Source organism: Pseudophryne corroboree, chromosome 9 (assembly GCF_028390025.1).
Source record: "Pseudophryne corroboree isolate aPseCor3 chromosome 9, aPseCor3.hap2, whole genome shotgun sequence".
NCBI lineage: Eukaryota > Metazoa > Chordata > Amphibia > Anura > Myobatrachidae > Pseudophryne > Pseudophryne corroboree.
In genome coordinates this window covers 368,754,735-368,778,169 of record NC_086452.1, presented here as the reverse complement: position 1 = coordinate 368,778,169, position 23,435 = coordinate 368,754,735, and positions in this window count along the sequence as shown.

Below are 23,435 nucleotides of genomic sequence, written 5' to 3'. Positions count from 1 at the left end.
GGACAAGAGAGAGAGGTGAGGACAGCGAGAGAGAGAGGCGAGGACAGAGAGAGAGAGAGAGAGAGAGAGAGAGAGAGGTGAGGACAAAAGAGAGAGGTCAGGATCTGAGAGAGAGGGAGAGAGGTGAGGACGAGAGAGAGAGGCGAGGACGAGAGAGAGAGGTCAGGATCTGAGAGAGAGAGGTGGGGATAAGAAAAAGTGAGGTGAGGACAAGGGAGAGAGATGTCACGAGAGAGAGGTAAAGACAAGAGAGAGAGAGATAGACAGCCTAGGCATGTATACACCTGCACTCACCTGGGAAGCAGCACTCTCCCTGCAATGCTGATGCTGCAGCTTGTCCTGTGCTGTGGTGCTGCATGGGCTGTGATCCAGGACTGTGTTTATAATGGGTCTCCTCACCAGGGGCTCAGTCAGGCAGGCTGCATGCCGGGCTGATTGTGGGTGGCCGCGTGTAGTGCCATCACCCAACACCGTGCTGCTGCTCCTAGGACTTCTCTCCCCTGCGGCCACTCCCAGAATGCTGTGCGCTATGACGAGAGAGAGAGAGGGATGAGGACAAGAGGGGGGTGAGGACAAAAGAGAGAGGTCAGAGAGAGGTGAGGACAGAGAGAGAGAGAGGTGAGGACGAGAGAGAGAGAGAGGTCAGGATCTGAGAGAGAGAGCGAGAGAGTGAGAGAGGTGGGGGCAAGAAAAAGGGAGGTGAGCACAAGGGAGAGAGAGGTCACGAGAGAGAGGTAAAGACAAGAGAGAGAGAGAGGTGTGGACGAGAGAGAGAGAGGTGCAGACAAGAGAGAGGGGTCAGTACCTGAGAGAGAGAGGTAAGGGCGAGAGAGAGAGACAGTGGTGAGGACAAGATAGACAGCCAAGGCATGTATACACCTGCACTCACCTGGGAAGCAGCACTCTCCCTGCAGTCCTGATGCTGCAGCTTGTCCTGTGCTGTGGTGCTGCTTGGGCTGGGATCCAGGACTGTGTGGATAATGGGCCTCCTCACCAGGGGCTCAGTCAGGCAGGCTGCATGCCGGGCTGCTTGTGGGCGGCCGCGTGTAGTGCCATCACCCAACACCGTGCTGCTGCTCCTTGGACTTCTCTCCCCTGCGCCCACTCCCAGAATGCTGTGCGCTATGACGAGAGAGGGATGAGGACAAGAGAGAGGGGAGAGGAGAGGGGGGGTGAGGACAAAAGAGAGGTGAGAGAGACAGAGAGAGAGAGAGAGAGAAGGGATGAGGACAAAAAGAGAGAGGGGGTGAGAATGAGAGATAGAAGGATGAGGACAAAAAGAGAGAGGGGGTGAGGACACAGAGAGAGAGGACAGAGAGAGAGAGTGGGGTCGGAGAGAGAAATAGAAAGCAGAGAGGACAGAGAGAGAGTGAGAGTCAACCAGGGCATCATGTATACACCCACACTCACCCTGGCAGGTGGACAGCACTCTCCCTGCAGTGCTGACGCTGCAGCTGTCTGTCTGCTGTACTGCTGCTGGGGCCGGGATCCAGGGACAGGGGCTCAGGCAGGCAGACTGGGTGCTTGTTTGCGGGTGGGCGGCTGCGTGCCACCATGCTGGGGCTGCTGCTGCTCCTCGCTCGTTTACTACCCTCCCACTACCGCGGCCACTCCCAGAATGGTGTGCGGACGAGCGCGATGACGTTGCGCTCACACTGGCATTCTGGGAAGGTGGGCGGGAAGAGGAGATCAGCAGCACCTTTCTCCAGAGCGCTGCGGCCGGACATAGGCGCCGGGCGCTGAGAGTGTTGAAAGGGGGCGGGGCTATTCGGGCAAGCAAGCAGACCGACCCATCTGGCCATCGGCCCTTCTGGCATTTGCCAGAAGTGCCAGATGGCCAGTCCGGCCCTGTCTGCAATAATTACCAAATAGATCTTTACTAAGAAAGTAGCAATGGTCTGCAATAATTACCTGTTGACGAGAAGGAGAGACAGGAGTCAATTTTGAATATCAGTTGAAGATGTAACTAATGACATACAGGTATAACACTGCTGTTGTGTTTAGCTGCCACTTGATAACTAGCCACTTCATAAAATAGCCACTGCAGCGTCCTAATAGGCCTGGCGTCCTATGCTATACTGAATAAATAAGTCTACAAACACATGTCCTTTCTGATTACAACCCCCTCCCCCACACAGCAACCCTCCACCAAAAGGTGTTAACCAACTACCAAATGTGAGGTTTGTAAACCCCAGTCAATCACTATAAGTTTTTGCACACTACAGATATTAATCCACTTAAAACTATTTTCTAAACATGCAATGTAATGTGCAATGGTCTGTAATAATTACCAAATAGATCTTTACTAAGAAAGTAGCAATGGTCTGCAATAATTACCAAGTAGATCTTTACTAAGAAAGTAGCAATGGTCTGCAATAATTACCAAATAGATCTTTACTAAGAAAGTAGCAATGGTCAGCAATAATTACCAAATAGATATTTACTAAGAAAGTAGCAATGGTCTGCAATAATTACCTGTTGACGAGAAGGAGAGACAGGAGTCAATTTTGAATATCAGTTGAAGATGTAACTAATGACATAGAGGTATAACACTGCTGTTGTTTTTAGCTGCCACTTGATAACTAGCCACTTCATAAAATAGCCACTGCAGTGTCCTAATAGGCCTGGCGTCCTATGCAAAAAAACTGAATATCATCCATCATAATCAACATACTGAACTATGCGCAAAATAGGATAAACTGATTTTTTTTTATATATACAGTATATGTGTGTGTGTGTGTGTGTGTGTGTGTGTGTGTGTGTGTGTGTGTGTGTGTGTTTAGAAATAAAAATGTATACATAACAGAAAGACTTTTGCAATCAGCGCTACATTTATATACTGCAAATCAGTGTGTATGTAGCAAATAAAACAAAGGTGATTTTGTCCTATTTTGATCAAAACATTGCTGCCCATCGTCAAGAAACACAATTTTCTGCAAGTTCCTACACTAGCATGTATGCTCAGCACACCAATACCAATCCAGTTAGATGTGTTAAATGTTAAATTGCAGTCTGTACACCAGTATTCCTAAGTCTGTTTGTAATACCTTACATGTTTTATCTGGAGCAGTTGATACATTCTCTAACCAGGGTTTTGTCAGTCTAAAGTAATTTATTGTTCTACATTTCTGTCTGCATTTCGGGGGCACAAATGTCACTGAGTTTAAGGTAGCTTTGAAACACTAGATTTACTGACTCCAACCAAGTCAATGATATCATGAATAGTCCCTGATATGTGCTTTTTATCTAGTACACACTCTTAAAAGGTCAAAACAAAGAATAAAACTGTATCCCAATTAATTTGTTCACTGCTGTATTTGCCCTAGTTTTCATACATGACCCCCAAGGGTGTTATTATCAAGAAAATTAATTGGTAAAGTAAATAAAAAGGCTTCTTTACCACACTTTCATAAACTCTGTGTCAATAGCAGATCTCAAGCGGTTCACCTACTGTTTGCCTGCAACCAGTGGCAGATTTTACCTATGTGCACCCCCCGCCCCCAGGTAAAATCCGCCTTCTCTTTCAGTGTCAGTGCAGCCAGATGCAGTCCGTGACTGCACTGGCCTCACTGTGACTGGCAGTGACTTCTTATTGGAAGTCCTACCTATCAGTCACAAACACACAAGGCAAACCCTGTGGGAGGTGTTTTCTCCCTGCTGGACTGCCAGACCGGGCTGCAATAGGCAGAGAGCTAGCTTCCTGTGGTAAGCCAATTTCTGCCTTCCATGCAGTCCAATCCAGCTTCCATGGGCTGCAGCCGATGCAGTCAATAGAAGCCTCGGATTTGCGCATGCGCAGTCACACAGCAGTCTCTGTGCAGGCGCCATTTCCGTCAGCTGATGGATCCATTATGCAGGAGCCGGGACCTTGGGCTCCATGTTTCCACTCCAGGCTGGGGGTAACAATAGGAGCTGCCGCTGCCTGCAACAAATGCACTGCAAAAATCCTTTATATAGCCCAGTGCAAACTAGAGATGAGCGGGTTCGGTTTCTCTGAAACCGAACCCGCACGAACTTCATGTTTTTTTCACGGGTCCGAGCAGACTCGGATCCTCCCGCCTTGCTCGGTTAACCCGAGCGCGCCCGAACGTCATCATGACGCTGTCGGATTCTCGCGAGACTCGGATTCTATATAAGGAGCCGCGCGTCGCCGCCATTTTCACACGTGCATTGAGATTGATAGGGAGAGGACGTGGCTGGCGTCCTCTCCATTAGAAATTAGATTAGAAGAGAGAGAGAGATTGTGCAGAGTCAGACAGAGTTTACCACAGTGACCAGTGCAGTTGTTGTTAGTTAACTTTTATTTATTTTAATATATATCCGTTCTCTGCTATATCCGTTCTCTGCCTGAAAAAAACGATACACAGCAGCAGCCAGTCACACAGTGTGACTCAGTCTGTGTGCACTCAGCTCAGCCCAGTGTGCTGCACATCAATGTATAAAAGGCAAAGCTTATAATAATTGTGGGGGAGACTGGGGAGCACTGCAGGTTGTTATAGCAGGAGCCCCCAGGAGTACATAATATTATATTAATTTAAAATTAAACAGTGCACACTTTTGCTGCAGGAGTGCCACTGCCAGTGTGACTAGTGGTGACCAGTGCCTGACCACCAGTATAGTAGTATATTCATTGTTGTATGTATTGTATACTATCTCTTTATCAACCAGTCTATATTAGCAGCAGACACAGTACAGTGCGGTAGTTCACGGCTGTGGCTACCTCTGTGTCGGCAGTCGGAACTCGGCAGGCAGTCCGTCCATCCATAATTGTATTACAATATATACCACCTAACCGTGGTATTTTTTTTTCTTTCTTTATACCGTCATAGTGTCATACTAGTTGTTACGAGTATACTACTATCTCTTTATCAACCAGTGTACAGTGCGGTAGTTCACGGCTGTGGCTACCTCTGTGTCGGCAGTCGGCAGGCAGTCCGTCCATCCATAATTGTATTATTATTATAATATATACCACCTAACCGTGGTTTTTTTTCCATTCTTTATACCGTCGTCATAGTGTCATACTAGTTGTTACGAGTATACTACTATCTCTTTATCAACCAGTGTACAGTGCGGTAGTTCACGGCTGTGGCTACCTCTGTGTCGGCAGTCGGCAGGCAGTCCGTCCATCCATAATTGTATTATTATTATAATATATACCACCTAACCGTGGTTTTTTTTCCATTCTTTATACCGTCGTCATAGTGTCATACTAGTTGTTACGAGTATACTACTATCTCTTTATCAACCAGTGTACAGTGCGGTAGTTCACGGCTGTGGCTACCTCTGTGTCGGCAGGCAGTCCGTCCATCCATAATTGTATTATTATTATAATATATACCACCTAACCGTGGTTTTTTTTTCATTCTTTATACCGTCGTCATAGTGTCATACTAGTTGTTACGAGTATACTACTATCTCTTTATCAACCAGTGTACAGTGCGGTAGTTCACGGCTGTGGCTACCTCTGTGTCGGCAGTCGGCAGGCAGTCCGTCCATCCATAATTGTATTATTATTATAATATATACCACCTAACCGTGGTTTTTTTTCCATTCTTTATACCGTCGTCATAGTGTCATACTAGTTGTTACGAGTATACTACTATCTCTTTATCAACCAGTGTACAGTGCGGTAGTTCACGGCTGTGGCTACCTCTGTGTCGGCAGTCGGCAGGCAGTCCGTCCATCCATAATTGTATTATTATTATAATATATACCACCTAACCGTGGTTTTTTTTCCATTCTTTATACCGTCGTCATAGTGTCATACTAGTTGTTACGAGTATACTACTATCTCTTTATCAACCAGTGTACAGTGCGGTAGTTCACGGCTGTGGCTACCTCTGTGTCGGCAGTCGGCAGGCAGTCCGTCCATCCATAATTGTATTATTATTATAATATATACCACCTAACCGTGGTTTTTTTCCCATTCTTTATACCGTCGTCATAGTGTCATACTAGTTGTTACGAGTATACTACTATCTCTTTATCAACCAGTGTACAGTGCGGTAGTTCACGGCTGTGGCTACCTCTGTGTCGGCAGTCGGCAGGCAGTCCGTCCATCCATAATTGTATTATTATTATAATATATACCACCTAACCGTGGTTTTTTTTCCATTCTTTATACCGTCGTCATAGTGTCATACTAGTTGTTACGAGTATACTACTATCTCTTTATCAACCAGTGTACAGTGCGGTAGTTCACGGCTGTGGCTACCTCTGTGTCGGCAGTCGGCAGGCAGTCCGTCCATCCATAATTGTATTATTATTATAATATATACCACCTAACCGTGGTTTTTTTTCCATTCTTTATACCGTCGTCATAGTGTCATACTAGTTGTTACGAGTATACTACTATCTCTTTATCAACCAGTGTACAGTGCGGTAGTTCACGGCTGTGGCTACCTCTGTGTCGGCAGGCAGTCCGTCCATCCATAATTGTATTATTATTATAATATATACCACCTAACCGTGGTTTTTTTTTCATTCTTTATACCGTCGTCATAGTGTCATACTAGTTGTTACGAGTATACTACTATCTCTTTATCAACCAGTGTACAGTGCGGTAGTTCACGGCTGTGGCTACCTCTGTGTCGGCAGTCGGCAGGCAGTCCGTCCATCCATAATTGTATTATTATTATAATATATACCACCTAACCGTGGTTTTTTTTCCATTCTTTATACCGTCGTCATAGTGTCATACTAGTTGTTACGAGTATACTACTATCTCTTTATCAACCAGTGTACAGTGCGGTAGTTCACGGCTGTGGCTACCTCTGTGTCGGCAGTCGGCAGGCAGTCCGTCCATCCATAATTGTATTATTATTATAATATATACCACCTAACCGTGGTTTTTTTTCCATTCTTTATACCGTCGTCATAGTGTCATACTAGTTGTTACGAGTATACTACTATCTCTTTATCAACCAGTGTACAGTGCGGTAGTTCACGGCTGTGGCTACCTCTGTGTCGGCAGTCGGCAGGCAGTCCGTCCATCCATAATTGTATTATTATTATAATATATACCACCTAACCGTGGTTTTTTTCCCATTCTTTATACCGTCGTCATAGTGTCATACTAGTTGTTACGAGTATACTACTATCTCTTTATCAACCAGTGTACAGTGCGGTAGTTCACGGCTGTGGCTACCTCTGTGTCGGCAGTCGGCAGGCAGTCCGTCCATCCATAATTGTATTATTATTATAATATATACCACCTAACCGTGGTTTTTTTATACCACCTAACCGTGGCAGTCCGTCCATAATTGTATACTAGTAAACTATCCAATCCATCCATCTCCATTGTTTACCTGAGGTGCCTTTTAGTTCTGCCTATAAAATATGGAGAACAAAAAAGTTGAGGTTCCAAAATTAGGGAAAGATCAAGATCCACTTCCACCTCGTGCTGAAGCTGCTGCCACTAGTCATGGCCGAGACGATGAAATGCCAGCAACGTCGTCTGCCAAGGCCGATGCCCAATGTCATAGTACAGAGCATGTCAAATCCAAAACACCAAATATCAGAAAAAAAAGGACTCCAAAACCTAAAATAAAATTGTCGGAGGAGAAGCGTAAACTTGCCAATATGCCATTTACCACACGGAGTGGCAAGGAACGGCTGAGGCCCTGGCCTATGTTCATGGCTAGTGGTTCAGCTTCACATGAGGATGGAAGCACTCAGCCTCTCGCTAGAAAACTGAAAAGACTCAAGCTGGCAAAAGCACCGCAAAGAACTGTGCGTTCTTTGAAATCCCAAATCCACAAGGAGAGTCCAATTGTGTCGTTTGCGATGCCTGACCTTCCCAACACTGGACGTGAAGAGCATGCGCCTTCCACTATTTGCATGCCCCCTGCAAGTGCTGGAAGGAGCACCCGCAGTCCAGTTCCTGATAGTCAGATTGAAGATGTCAGTGTTGAAGTACACCAGGATGAGGAGGATATGGGTGTTGCTGGCGCTGGGGAGGAAATTGACCAGGAGGATTCTGATGGTGAGGTGGTTTGTTTAAGTCAGGCACCCGGGGAGACACCTGTTGTCCGTGGGAGGAATATGGCCGTTGACATGCCAGGTGAAAATACCAAAAAAATCAGCTCTTCGGTGTGGAGGTATTTCACCAGAAATGCGGACAACAGGTGTCAAGCCGTGTGTTCCCTTTGTCAAGCTGTAATAAGTAGGGGTAAGGACGTTAACCACCTCGGAACATCCTCCCTTATACGTCACCTGCAGCGCATTCATAATAAGTCAGTGACAAGTTCAAAAACTTTGGGTGACAGCGGAAGCAGTCCACTGACCAGTAAATCCCTTCCTCTTGTAACCAAGCTCACGCAAACCACCCCACCAACTCCCTCAGTGTCAATTTCCTCCTTCCCCAGGAATGCCAATAGTCCTACAGGCCATGTCACTGGCAAGTCTGACGAGTCCTTTCCTGCCTGGGATTCCTCCGATGCATCCTTGCGTGTAACGCCTACTGCTGCTGGCGCTGCTGTTGTTGCCGCTGGGAGTCGATGGTCATCCCAGAGGGGAAGTCGTAAGCGCACTTGTACTACTTCCAGTAAGCAATTGACTGTTCAACAGTCCTTTGCGAGGAAGATGAAATATCACAGCAGTCATCCTACTGCAAAGCGGATAACTGAGTCCTTGACAACTATGTTGGTGTTAGACGTGCGTCCGGTATCCGCCGTTAGTTCACAGGGAACTAGACAATTTATTGAGGCAGTGTGCCCCCGTTACCAAATACCATCTAGGTTCCACTTCTCTAGGCAGGCGATACCGAGAATGTACACGGACGTCAGAAAAAGACTCACCAGTGTCCTAAAAAATGCAGTTGTACCCAATGTCCACTTAACCACGGACATGTGGACAAGTGGAGCAGGGCAGGGTCAGGACTATATGACTGTGACAGCCCACTGGGTAGATGTATGGACTCCCGCCGCAAGAACAGCAGCGGCGGCACCAGTAGCAGCATCTCGCAAACGCCAACTCTTTCCTAGGCAGGCTACGCTTTGTATCACCGCTTTCCAGAATACGCACACAGCTGAAAACCTCTTACGGCAACTGAGGAAGATCATCGCGGAATGGCTTACCCCAATTGGACTCTCCTGTGGATTTGTGGCATCGGACAACGCCAGCAATATTGTGTGTGCATTAAATATGGGCAAATTCCAGCACGTCCCATGTTTTGCACATACCTTGAATTTGGTGGTGCAGAATTTTTTAAAAAACGACAGGGGCGTGCAAGAGATGCTGTCGGTGGCCAGAAAAATTGCGGGACACTTTCGGCGTACAGGCACCACGTACAGAAGACTGGAGCACCACCAAAAACTACTGAACCTGCCTGCCATCATCTGAAGCAAGAAGTGGTAACGAGGTGGAATTCAACCCTCTATATGCTTCAGAGGTTGGAGGAGCAGCAAAAGGCCATTCAAGCCTATACAATTGAGCACGATATAGGAGATGGAATGCACCTGTCTCAAGTGCAGTGGAGAATGATTTCAACGTTGTGCAAGGTTCTGATGCCCTTTGAACTTGCCACACGTGAAGTCAGTTCAGACACTGCCAGCCTGAGTCAGGTCATTCCCCTCATCAGGCTTTTGCAGAAGAAGCTGGAGGCATTGAAGAAGGAGCTAACACGGAGCGATTCCGCTAGGCATGTGGGACTTGTGGATGCAGCCCTTAATTCGCTTAACAAGGATTCACGGGTGGTCAATCTGTTGAAATCAGAGCACTACATTTTGGCCACCGTGCTCGATCCTAGATTTAAAGCCTACCTTGGATCTCTCTTTCCGGCAGACACAGGTCTGCTGGGGTTGAAAGACCTGCTGGTGACAAAATTGTCAAGTCAAGCGGAACGCGACCTGTCAACATCTCCTCCTTCACATTCTCCCGCAACTGGGGGTGCGAGGAAAAGGCTCAGAATTCCGAGCCCACCCGCTGGCGGTGATGCAGGGCAGTCTGGAGCGACTGCTGATGCTGACATCTGGTCCGGACTGAAGGACCTGACAACGATTACGGACATGTCGTCTACTGTCACTGCATATGATTCTCTCAACATTGATAGAATGGTGGAGGATTATATGAGTGACCGCATCCAAGTAGGCACGTCACACAGTCCGTACTTATACTGGCAGGAAAAAGAGGCAATTTGGAGGCCCTTGCACAAACTGGCTTTATTCTACCTAAGTTGCCCTCCCACAAGTGTGTACTCCGAAAGAGTGTTTAGTGCCGCCGCTCACCTTGTCAGCAATCGGCGTACGAGGTTACATCCAGAAAATGTGGAGAAGATGATGTTCATTAAAATGAATTATAATCAATTCCTCCGCGGAGACATTGACCAGCAGCAATTGCCTCCACAAAGTACACAGGGAGCTGAGATGGTGGATTCCAGTGGGGACGAATTGATAATCTGTGAGGAGGGGGATGTACACGGTGATATATCGGAGGGTGAAGATGAGGTGGACATCTTGCCTCTGTAGAGCCAGTTTGTGCAAGGAGAGATTAATTGCTTCTTTTTTGGGGGGGGTCCAAACCAACCCGTCATATCAGTCACAGTCGTGTGGCAGACCCTGTCACTGAAATGATGGGTTGGTTAAAGTGTGCATGTCCTGTTTTGTTTATACAACATAAGGGTGGGTGGGAGGGCCCAAGGATAATTCCATCTTGCACCTCTTTTTTCTTTTCTTTTTCTTTGCATCATGTGCTGATTGGGGAGGGTTTTTTGGAAGGGACATCCTGCGTGACACTGCAGTGCCACTCCTAGATGGGCCCGGTGTTTGTGTCGGCCACTAGGGTCGCTAATCTTACTCACACAGCTACCTCATTGCGCCTCTTTTTTTCTTTGCGTCATGTGCTGTTTGGGGAGGGTTTTTTGGAAGGGACATCCTGCGTGACACTGCAGTGCCACTCCTAGATGTGCCCGGTGTTTGTGTCGGCCACTAGGGTCGCTAATCTTACTCACACAGTCAGCTACCTCATTGCGCCTCTTTTTTTCTTTGCGTCATGTGCTGTTTGGGGAGGGTTTTTTGGAAGGGCCATCCTGCGTGACACTGCAGTGCCACTCCTAGATGGGCCCGGTGTTTGTGTCGGCCACTAGGGTCGCTAATCTTACTCACACAGCTACCTCATTGCGCCTCTTTTTTTCTTTGCGTCATGTGCTGTTTGGGGAGGGTTTTTTGGAAGGGACATCCTGCGTGACACTGCAGTGCCACTCCTAGATGGGCCCGGTGTTTGTGTCGGCCACTAGGGTCGCTTATCTTACTCACACAGCGACCTCGGTGCAAATTTTAGGACTAAAAATAATATTGTGAGGTGTGATGTGTTCAGAATAGGCTGAAAATGAGTGTAAATTATGTTTTTTGAGGTTAATAATACTTTGGGATCAAAATTACCCCCAAATTCTATGATTTAAGCTGTTTTTTAGGGTTTTTTGAAAAAAACACCCGAATCCAAAACACACCCGAATCCGACAAAAATAATTCGGTGAGGTTTTGCCAAAACGCGTTCGAACCCAAAACACGGCCGCGGAACCGAACCCAAAACCAAAACACAAAACCCGAAAAATTTCAGGCGCTCATCTCTAGTGCAAACCTGCCCAAAGAGTATGTGAATTTTTGGGGAAAGAAGCTTAAACATAGGAATCAGCGTGGGTGGGTAAAACACAACAAACTAACATAAAAATTTAGGGGGCAATTAAAATGTTTTATCACATCCCAGTGCCTGTGAAACAGCAAGCAAGTAAACTGAGGGGGCAACTCACTAGATGGCAACTGACAGAGCAGTTCAGTTATTACTCCATATGGGCACAAATTCTGCGGGAGACACATTTCTGTTCGCAGCCTACAGAGGTGCGAGCAGAAATCCACTAGTCAGCCAAAGCAGCACGCTGAATTGATTTGCACCGGGACCACCTTCCCGGCACTATTCACTTTGCAATCAATTTAATCTACCCCTTTGAGTGTATTAGTAAAATTATATACTGTTTTTGTGATTTTAATACCATTAATGGAGATCATTTTATTAACTAGAAAAGTCATGGTAACATTTGAAAAACAGAAGCTACTTCTTGTGCAAATTATTGATGAATCAATTCCCACTCTGAAAATATTTATGTGACTAGCAGACACTGTGATAAAGCAATCCACACATTACTCACACATTCCCATTCTCAATGTAATGTGTAATATATACTACATAAAACACATAATATCACAAAACAATTGGTTGTTATGGTTACTCAGAGTGGGTGGTCATCTTTAGCCCACTGGATGGAGTGTAATAGATCTCGCTAATTATCTACTATTATTATACAGAGTGAATTAAGATCGTTTCTTAAAACGGCACAGTTTATAAGAAAACACATTTGCTCTGTTTTTCTACCAAATCACTTCTCTCCGGCTGTTCCCCCACTATTAACTCCACTGCTCGCATTTGTTTAATGGACACGTCTATAAAAAAAAAAAAAATCTAACAGCTTCTGCTGCCAAACATTCAGCTATAACTAAAAAATAAACATCTCACAGAAGTTTTTACAGGTTACCATCATTTTTTGCCATTCAATATCCATCAAGTAATATAACTCTAAAATAAAAAAAGATTAACAACACATCAGTTTTAATATGTTATTTTATTAATATGTTACAGTAAAAAAAACATGAAATAAAAAAATAGATATATTTTATGTAGGTTTGGGACACGGCTAATAGTTGGGTCTTTAAAGTCCCATTAGAGATAATTGTGCTGGGCTGTATAAACAGTAAAGTACTGAATTTGTCCTCACCTTAATGGTCTCTTATTTTGGAGCAACATCACTACAGTAACTCATTTCATACCAACAGAAGAATGTTCTTTTACAGAAGTCGCCGAATAATTATTTTCCTAATGGGTCTGTCAGCAGTGAAAAGACTTTGATTGGGCTACAATGAAAGTAGGACTTTAACAGGCTTCCCACGTTTTACATGACAAATCTAGTTTTCTTGCTTTACAAAGAGAAAATAAGTAATTTCTGTGTTTTGGCTTGGAAATAAAGTACTAGATATTATGTAAATCTAGAATAACTGTGCTTGTTAGCAAACCATCTTGTCTTTTTAGTAAGTGTTACCTATTGGTGTGTGGTTCATAGGGTCATCGACACTTAGGTCGACAGTCACTAGGTCGACCACTATTGGTTGACAGTGACTAAGTCGACACCTAAAATAGGTTGACACAAACTTTAAAATAGGTTGACATGAGCAAGGTCAACATGAGAAAAGGTAAACGTGAGTTTTTTATTTTATTATTTGGTGCTGTTTTCTTCGTAGAGTGACTGGGAACCCCAATTAGTGCACCATGTGCCCTCACATGGCTCGCTTCGCCAACCATGCCAATCCCAATCGCAGTCCAGGTGGATCCTAAAGTATGAAAAAGTAAAAAAAAATTAAAAAAATTGTGAAACACTCATGTCAATCTTTTGTCGTGTCGACCTAGTGCATGTCGACCTAGTGACCATGTCGACCTAGAAACCATGTCGCCCTAATTCATGTCGACCAATAGCGGCCCACCTAATGACTGTCGACTTATGTGTGGTCGACCTAGAGATCGGATACCACATATTGTACCTTCATTATGAAATCTGAAGTTTCTAATTAGGATATATGAGGCAGTGGTCAGAGGCAGCAAAATATTGGAAATTGATTAAAGAATGTTATTAATGCAAAAGTCCAAATTAGTCATTTCTGCTTTGCTGTTAAATCAAAAGCTGGGTACATACTAATAGATATATCGGCCATTCCATTGAATATATCTATAGTGCATCGCTGGTTGGGTGTATACAGTCACCCGATATGTTTGTGAATGATGTCGTTCACAGACATATCAGATTGGCTCTGTAGCACAGCTAATGCAATATAAAATGATCTTGCAGATATATCGGCATGTCTGGCTCTGTGTATGGACGATCCGCCAACCACTCATACACTGGCTGCAGGGACTGACATCACAGCTGGGGGTCAAATTTAAATGCCTGCTCAGTTGTGATGTCGGGACAGACACATCGATCGGCCGAAAGTGTAAACTTAACAAATTAGCTGCTAGTGTGTACCCAGCCTAACAGTAACAGTATTTTCAAATGTAGAGGTGCTGGCCATAGCATCCAAGCAGATTCTAGTTGTCATTTTCTATAATATACTAGATAAATGATAGCTAGATTCTGATTGGTTGCTAAAGCCAGCACCTCCACTTGCCCTCATTAAAAGTTTTGATATATCTCACCTTTGGTATTTTATTGTGTGAACTACACAACTACACGAATTAAAATCAGTCTATGTAAAGGATAAACCAAACAGGAGAGATTGAAGAGATAAAAATGGAGAGAAATAAAGTACAAACCAATTGCTTTTAACTGCCATTTCACAGGCTGTGCTTGAATCAGGGCCGGTGCTAGAGTGTTCGGCGCCCTCCCTCAAATGATAATTTTGCGCCCTCTCATCTGTAAAAAAGGGACAGTGCGCACTGCAAAAGGGGTGTGGTCACACAAGGAAAGGGCGTGGCCACAATGGTACCCACAATTCAAATAACGACACACAGTATTACAATCTTATTCACATTACCCCAAATGTAGTGCCCTTGATTCATATTATACGACACAGTAGTGCCCCCTATACACATTACACCAGTGACGTGCGGTGAGGTCAGTGGCTGGGAAGGCACTGCAACTAACCCCCCCCCCCGCACAAAAAAAAAATGCAGCCCCCCCCCCACCGCTAAAACCAGCACCAGGCAGAACCAGCTGGGGGGGGGGGTAATGCCATAGCAGGGGAGACACTCAGTGTGGGGTCCCCCTGCCATGCCATTATACACCCCCCAGCCAGTCAGCCCAGTGTTGGCATTCCTCGGAAAGTGGGGCCCCCAAAAAATGAAAATGGGGTCCCCCCTCCCGAGCAATAACCAGCACTGGTCTGATAGCCCAGTGCTATGCCCCGCACCCCTGGTGCCGGTGGGTGCGGGGTTCATTGTATGCTCTGTTCTTTATAGGTGGCCTACAGGTCCCAGCAAGCCTGCCCCAGCATGCTGGCACTTGGAGAACCACAAGTGCCAGCATGCCCGGACATAAATGGCCTGCTGGCACCTGCAGTCCACCTGTAAAGAATAGTAATATTGTTCTTTACAGGTGACCTACAGGTCCCAGCAAGCCTGCCCCAGCATGCTGGCACTTGGAGAACCACAAGTGCCAGCATGCCCGGACATAAAGGGCCCGCTGGCACCCGTAGTCCACCTGTAAAGAAAATATTAAAAATAAAACACAACACATACTTTAAAAAAAAACTTTATTAAACAGGGTCTTCACCTGGGGGCGGCGGCCTTTAAGCTCTTTTGCGTGGCCGCCGCCTTTCCCAGGGCTTCTGGCGTCTTCACCTGGGGGGGCGCCACCTCCCCAGGGCTTCTGGCGTCTTCCTCCGGCGTCTTCACCTGGGAGGCGGCGGCCTGTAAGCTCTTTTGCATGGCCGCCGCCTTCCCAGGACTTCCAGCATCTTCACCTGGTGGGCGGCGGCTGCTAAGCTCTTTTGCATAGCCGCCGCCCATCCAGGACTTCCGGCGTCTTCGGTCTTCAGGAGCTCTTCTCAGCTCCTCCTCCGCCGTCGGACTGACAGCCGCTGCCTCGCGCTGACTTATATAAGTCAGCGGAGGGGGTGGGGCGATGACGCGGCGAGCCATGATTGGCTCACGGCGGCCATCTTGAATTTCAAAAATGACGCTGAGGCGCCATTTTTGAAATGGGTACCGCTTCCGCTGCCAAACTCTGCTGAACTGTAGGTAATGCCGCGTCCCGCCGCCGCTACCGTCGTCCGCATCACCGCCGCCAGCACCTCCGCTGCCCAGCCCGCCGCATCCCGCACCTCCGCCGCCACCGAGACCCACACAGTGATTGACAGCGGATCCAGTAACGGATCCGCTGGCCAATCACTGTGGCCTCACTGACAGGGGACGTGCTTTCATAGGTTGAAAGCACGTCCCTGTAGGAAAGCGGCACCTCTAATGGTGCTCCTTTCCCATACAATTTCAATGGGCTTTTCCTGCCCATTGTTAGGCCCCACCCGCACCCGCCCCCCGCTCCCATATCTTTTATCAGTCGGTACGGGAGGCACCACGATCGGTGCCTCCCAAACTGATTTAATCATGAGTAAAATAATAAAGAAGATACTTATGTGTCATAAGTATCTTCTTTGTATTATTTTACTCATTAATGACAGGGGAGGCACTGCCTCCCCTGCCTCCCCTGACTGCACGTCCCTGCATTACACCACACAGTGCTACCCCTTATACACAATGCCCACAGTAGTGGTCACACAGTGGTGTTGCTAGGTGCCCGGAGCAAGGGTACGGTTCAGCGCCCCCTCCTCTATATTAAATTGGGGGCATGTTAAATTTGAAAAGAAAAAGATATTTTAAAATCGGTGACAGGGCCAGCTCTGGACCTTGAGGAGCTCAGAGCAAAAATTTCCTTTGGTGTCATGCTCAAAACAGGGACAGCGTGCGCCTAAGGCGCACGCCAATAATATATTGGCATGGCCACTGAATCGTACCAATTTACATTACACCACACGGTAGTGTCCGTTAGTCCCATTACACCGCACAGTAGTGTCTGTCAGTCACATTACACCACAAAGTAGTGACCGTCAGTCACATTACACCGCACAGTAGTGTCCGTCAGTCACATTACACCGCACAGTAGTGTCCGTCAGTCACATTACACCACACAGTAGTGTCCGTCAGTCACATTACACCGCACAGTAGTGTCTGTCAGTCACATTACACAGCACAGTAGTGTCTGTCATTCACATTACACTGCACAGTAGTGTCTGTCATTCACATTACACCGCACAGTAGTGTCTGTCATTCACATTACACCGCACAGTAGTATCTGTCATTCACATTACACCGCACAGTAGTGTCCGTCAGTCACATTACACCACAAAGTAGTGACCGTCAGTCACATTACACCGCACAGTAGTGTCCGTCAGTCACAATACACCGCACAGTAGTGTCCGTCAGTCACATTACACCGTACAGTAGTGTCTGTCAGTCACATTACACCGCACAGTAGTGTCTGTCATTTACATTACACCGCACAGTAGTGTCTGTCATTCACATTACACCGCACAGTAGTGTCTGTCATTCACATTACGCCGCACAGTAGTGTCCGTCAGTCACATTACACTGCACAGTAGTGTCCGTCAGTCACATTACAATGCACAGTAGTGTCCGTCAGTCACATTACACCACACAGTAGTGTCCGTCAGTCACATTACACGACACAGTAGTGACTGTCAGTCACATTACACCGCACAGTAGTGTCTGTCAGTCACATTACACCGCACAGTAGTGTCTGTCAGTCACATTACAATGCACAGTAGTGTCCATCAGTCACAATACACCGCACAGTAATGTCCGTCAGTCACATTACATCGCACAGTAGTGTCCGTCAGTCACATTACACCGCACAGTAGTACCCTTATACACATTAGGACAAGCAGGAGAGCACCTTATACATGTTTGCCAGGTAGAGCCGCCTATGCACATTATGCTAGGTCCGCCCTCCACAGCATGACCCCAGTACATGAAGTTTGTCGCGGCACCAGTGTTGTTCCTCCTCTGCCTTATCCTGTCTCTTGCAGTATCCGTTACCCCAGCAGCGGCTCTGTAGGATGTCAGCAGTGATGCCAAGAGGTGTGGAGGGGTGGGTACTACTTACCTGGGCCTAGTACTGATGGAGGGGCCTGGCAGGGGCCCTAGTCCGTTGCACTCCCTCCCCCCTCCCTCCTGGGCAGCAGCATAAGCTCTCATTTTGGCAGCACAGTACATGCTGCAGTGTGCTGTGCTGCAGTGGGGCAGAGAGGCTGCTGCTACTGCTGAGCCTCTTCCTGTTGTTCGGGTTGTGGGGAGAGTGATCACACTAATCACACTCCCCCATTGAATTGACACTGGCTGAGGGGCTAATATCCCCCCCGGCACTGCAAAGATTTTATTTTTTACCTTTTTTCCATAAGGGGGCATGGCCATGCATTCCCGCGATTAGGCCATGCCTCCAAAATTATACCTGGCCCCGCAGACCTGTCAAGGAGCAGTGGATGTTCTCAGCAGTGGCGCTGTGTGTGGGCTGAGGCCCCGCACTGCACACAGTCTCTCTAGGGAAGGGAGGGAGCCGCGCTACACGTTGCCAGCGCCACTACCTGTCATCCAGTTTGACAGGCGCAGCAGCAGCCGGCATCAGCAGGGTAGCAGAGCAGGGAGAGCGCCTCTTCAGCTGGGCGCCTCCCTGCACTGCATACCCTTGCTGAGCATGTAGCGCTGGCTCTGGCTTCAAAAGTTACAGTTTAGAGCTGAGTGGTTGGTACGTTATCTCTCTACAAGCTTTAATATATCTCCCACGGTGGGGTCTATTCATAAATTTTTTTTAAAAATTAATTGATCCTTATCACTATACATCCCATCGATTTGAGGTGACATGTAGCTGTTATACAGTAAGTAGCAATTCATGTATACTCACCATTTTGGCAAAGCAATGCAGTGTCCCAGGCTCCAGTGATGCTCTCTTCTCCAGTGGTCCCCCTCTGCATTGCTTGTAGTCAACTGGCTGTTCGTTCTTCGCATGTGCCGCCTGCTGACCTCCCGGAAGGCTGCAGAGGCTGATGGGAGGTCAGGGGGCCGAGCCAGCACAGTGTGCGGACAGAGAGCTTTCCTGCTGTTACCACACTATGGTTCAGGTTGCACCATCCTGAGATGGTGAACCTGAACTCAATGGAGAAGCGGAAAGTATGGTGATGCTATTCAGGCACCGAGCAGGGGAGCTGCTGGAGAAGTCAGGGACTTCTCAACGGTAACCTGCTCCATGAATAGCAGGAAGCAGAGAAAAGCCCTGTTTTCCGCAAAACTGGGCTTCTCTCTGTTTTATAAATAGACCCCAGTATCTCTTTTGCAAAAAGTCAGGTCTATCCATACAACATGCAATTCAGTTGGCCAACTATTTCAGTCTGCACCAATTGACCAATTGACCAATATGGGTACATTAAAGTGATACATGCATTAGTAGATTAGATTCAGATGTTGAGTTTTAACTAGAGATGAGCGCCTGAAATTTTTCGGGTTTTGTGTTTTGGTTTTGGGTTCGGTTCCGCGGCCGTGTTTTGGGTTCGACCGCGTTTTGGCAAAACCTCACCGAATTTTTTTTGTCGGATTCGGGTGTGTTTTGGATTCGGGTGTTTTTTTAAAAAAACACTAAAAAACAGCTTAAATCATAGAATTTGGGGGTCATTTTGATCCCATATTATTATTAACCTCAAAAATTATAATTTTCACTCATTTTCAGTCTATTCTGAATACCTCACACCTCACAATATTATTTTTAGTCCTAAAATTTGCACCAAGGTCGCTGGATGACTAAGCTAAGCGACACTAGTGGCCGACACAAAAAAACCTGGCCCATCTAGGAGTGGCACTGCAGTGTCACGCAGGATGTCCCTTCCAAAAAACCCTCCCCAATCAGCACATGACGCAAAGAAAAAAAGAGGCGCAATGAGGTAGCTGACTGTGTGAGTAAGATAAGCGACCCTAGTGGCCGACACAAACACCGGGCCCATTTAGGAGTGGCACTGCAGTGTCACGCAGGATGTCCCTTCCAAAAAACCCTCCCCAATCAGCACATGACGCAAAGAAAAAAAGAGGCGCAATGAGGTAGCTGACTGTGTGAGTAAGATTAGCGACCCTAGTGGCCGACACAAACACCGGGCCCATTTAGGAGTGGCACTGCAGTGTCACGCAGGATGTCCCTTCCAAAAAACCCTCCCCAATCAGCACATGACGCAAAGAAAAAAAGAGGCGCAATGAGGTAGCTGACTGTGTGAGTAAGATTAGCGACCCTAGTGGCCGACACAAACACCGGGCCCATTTAGGAGTGGCACTGCAGTGTCACGCAGGATGTCCCTTCCAAAAAACCCTCCCCAATCAGCACATGACGCAAAGAAAAAAAGAGGCGCAATGAGGTAGCTGACTGTGTGAGTAAGATTAGCGACCCTAGTGGCCGACACAAACACCGGGCCCATTTAGGAGTGGCACTGCAGTGTCACGCAGGATGTCCCTTCCAAAAAACCCTCCCCAATCAGCACATGACGCAAAGAAAAAAAGAGGCGCAATGAGGTAGCTGACTGTGTGAGTAAGATTAGCGACCCTAGTGGCCGACACAAACACCGGGCCCATTTAGGAGTGGCACTGCAGTGTCACGCAGGATGTCCCTTCCAAAAAACCCTCCCCAATCAGCACATGACGCAAAGAAAAAAAGAGGCGCAATGAGGTAGCTGACTGTGTGAGTAAGATTAGCGACCCTAGTGGCCGACACAAACACCGGGCCCATTTAGGAGTGGCACTGCAGTGTCACGCAGGATGTCCCTTCCAAAAAACCCTCCCCAATCAGCACATGACGCAAAGAAAAAAAGAGGCGCAATGAGGTAGCTGACTGTGTGAGTAAGATTAGCGACCCTAGTGGCCGACACAAACACCGGGCCCATTTAGGAGTGGCACTGCAGTGTCACGCAGGATGTCCCTTCCAAAAAACCCTCCCCAAACAGCACATGACGCAAAGAAAAATAAAAGAAAAAAGAGGTGCAAGATGGAATTGTCCTTGGGCCCTCCCACCCACCCTTATGTTGTATAAACAAAACAGGACATGCACACTTTAACCAACCCATCATTTCAGTGACAGGGTCTGCCACACGACTGTGACTGATATGACGGGTTGGTTTGGACCCCCCCCAAAAAAGAAGCAATTAATCTCTCCTTGCACAAACTGGCTCTACAGAGGCAAGATGTCCACCTCATCATCACCCTCCGATATATCACCGTGTACATCCCCCTCCTCACAGATTATCAATTCGTCCCCACTGGAATCCACCATCTCAGCTCCCTGTGTACTTTGTGGAGGCAATTGCTGCTGGTCAATGTCTCCGCGGAGGAATTGATTATAATTCATTTTAATGAACATCATCTTCTCCACATTTTCTGGATGTAACCTCGTACGCCGATTGCTGACAAGGTGAGCGGCGGCACTAAACACTCTTTCGGAGTACACACTTGTGGGAGGGCAACTTAGGTAGAATAAAGCCAGTTTGTGCAATGGCCTCCAAATTGCCTCTTTTTCCTGCCAGTATAAGTATGGACTGTGTGACGTGCCTACTTGGATGCGGTCACTCATATAATCCTCCACCATTCTTTCAATGGTGAGAGAATCATATGCAGTGACAGTAGACGACATGTCCGTAATCGTTGTCAGGTCCTTCAGTCCGGACCAGATGTCAGCATCAGCAGTCGCTCCAGACTGCCCTGCATCACCGCCAGCGGGTGGGCTCGGAATTCTGAGCCTTTTCCTCGCACCCCCAGTTGCGGGAGAATGTGAAGGAGGAGATATTGACAGGTCGCGTTCCGCTTGACTTGACAATTTTCTCACCAGCAGGTCTTTCAACCCCAGCAGACTTGTGTCTGCCGGAAAGAGAGATCCAAGGTAGGCTTTAAATCTAGGATCGAGCACGGTGGCCAAAATGTAGTGCTCTGATTTCAACAGATTGACCACCCGTGAATCCTTGTTAAGCGAATTAAGGGCTCCATCCACAAGTCCCACATGCCTAGCGGAATCGCTCCGTGTTAGCTCCTCCTTCAATGTCTCCAGCTTCTTCTGCAAAAGCCTGATGAGGGGAATGACCTGACTCAGGCTGGCAGTGTCTGAACTGACTTCACGTGTGGCAAGTTCAAAGGGCATCAGAACCTTGCACAACGTTGAAATCATTCTCCACTGCGCTTGAGACAGGTGCATTCCACCTCCTATATCGTGCTCAATTGTATAGGCTTGAATGGCCTTTTGCTGCTCCTCCAACCTCTGAAGCATATAGAGGGTTGAATTCCACCTCGTTACCACTTCTTGCTTCAGATGATGGCAGGGCAGGTTCAGTAGTTTTTGGTGGTGCTCCAGTCTTCTGTACGTGGTGCCTGTACGCCGAAACTGTCCCGCAATTTTTCTGGCCACCGACAGCATCTCTTGCACGCCCCTGTCGTTTTTTAAATAATTCTGCACCACCAAATTCAAGGTATGTGCAAAACATGGGACGTGCTGGAATTTGCCCATATTTAATGCACACACAATATTGCTGGCGTTGTCCGATGCCACAAATCCACAGGAGAGTCCAATTGGGGTAAGCCATTCCGCGATGATCTTCCTCAGTTGCCGTAAGAGGTTTTCAGCTGTGTGCGTATTCTGGAAACCGGTGATACAAAGCGTAGCCTGCCTAGGAAAGAGTTGGCGTTTGCGAGATGCTGCTACTGGTGCCGCCGCTGCTGTTCTTGCGGCGGGAGTCCATACATCTACCCAGTGGGCTGTCACAGTCATATAGTCCTGACCCTGCCCTGCTCCACTTGTCCACATGTCCGTGGTTAAGTGGACATTGGGTACAACTGCATTTTTTAGGACACTGGTGAGTCTTTTTCTGACGTCCGTGTACATTCTCGGTATCGCCTGCCTAGAGAAGTGGAACCTAGATGGTATTTGGTAACGGGGGCACACTGCCTCAATAAATTGTCTAGTTCCCTGTGAACTAACGGCGGATACCGGACGCACGTCTAACACCAACATAGTTGTCAAGGCCTCAGTTATCCGCTTTGCAGCAGGATGACTGCTGTGATATTTCATCTTCCTCGCAAAGGACTGTTGAACAGTCAATTGCTTACTGGAAGTAGTACAAGTGGGCTTACGACTTCCCCTCTGGGATGACCATCGACTCCCAGCAGCAACAACAGCAGCGCCAGCAGCAGTAGGCGTTACACGCAAGGATGCATCGGAGGAATCCCAGGCAGGAGAGGACTCGTCAGAATTGCCAGTGACATTGCCTGCAGGACTATTGGCATTCCTGGGGAAGGAGGAAATTGACACTGAGGGAGTTGGTGGGGTGGTTTGCGTGAGCTTGGTTACAAGAGGAAGGGATTTACTGGTCAGTGGACTGCTTCCGCTGTCACCCAAAGTTTTTGAACTTGTCACTGACTTATTATGAATGCGCTGCAGGTGACGTATAAGGGAGGATGTTCCGAGGTGGTTAACGTCCTTACCCCTACTTATTACAGCTTGACAAAGGGAACACACGGCTTGACACCTGTTGTCCGCATTTCTGTTGAAATAGTTCCACACCGAAGAGCTGATTTTTTTGGTATTTTCACCAGGCATGTCAACGGCCATATTCCTCCCACGGACAACAGGTGTCTCCCCGGGTGCCTGACTTAAACAAACCACCTCACCATCAGAATCCTCCTGGTCAATTTCCTCCCCAGCGCCAGCAACACCCATATCCTCCTCATCCTGGTGTACTTCAACACTGACATCTTCAATCTGACTATCAGGAACTGGACTGCGGGTGCTCCTTCCAGCACTTGCAGGG